A 217-nucleotide genomic window follows, 5' to 3' on the forward strand; every position below is an offset into this window, starting at 1 on the left:
CAAAATGTGTATTCTATATGCTTACCTAAGGATTTTCTAACTTATCCTCATACTGAAGGTGGGATTTTACAGTCCCAAGGTACTAGTTAAGGGACAAGCTTATAATGGTGTAATGCCCCCTGTGAGGGCAAGGATTTTAGAGGATTTAGTGGTAAGCTAATAAAGAGCTAGTCAGATGATGGAGCTACTAGCCCAAGAGATATTAGATCAGAGCAGA

This window comes from Theobroma umbraticum, unplaced genomic scaffold (assembly GCF_002168275.2).
Source record: "Theobroma umbraticum cultivar Fairchild unplaced genomic scaffold, ASM216827v3 scaffold_39.0, whole genome shotgun sequence".
NCBI lineage: Eukaryota > Viridiplantae > Streptophyta > Magnoliopsida > Malvales > Malvaceae > Theobroma > Theobroma umbraticum.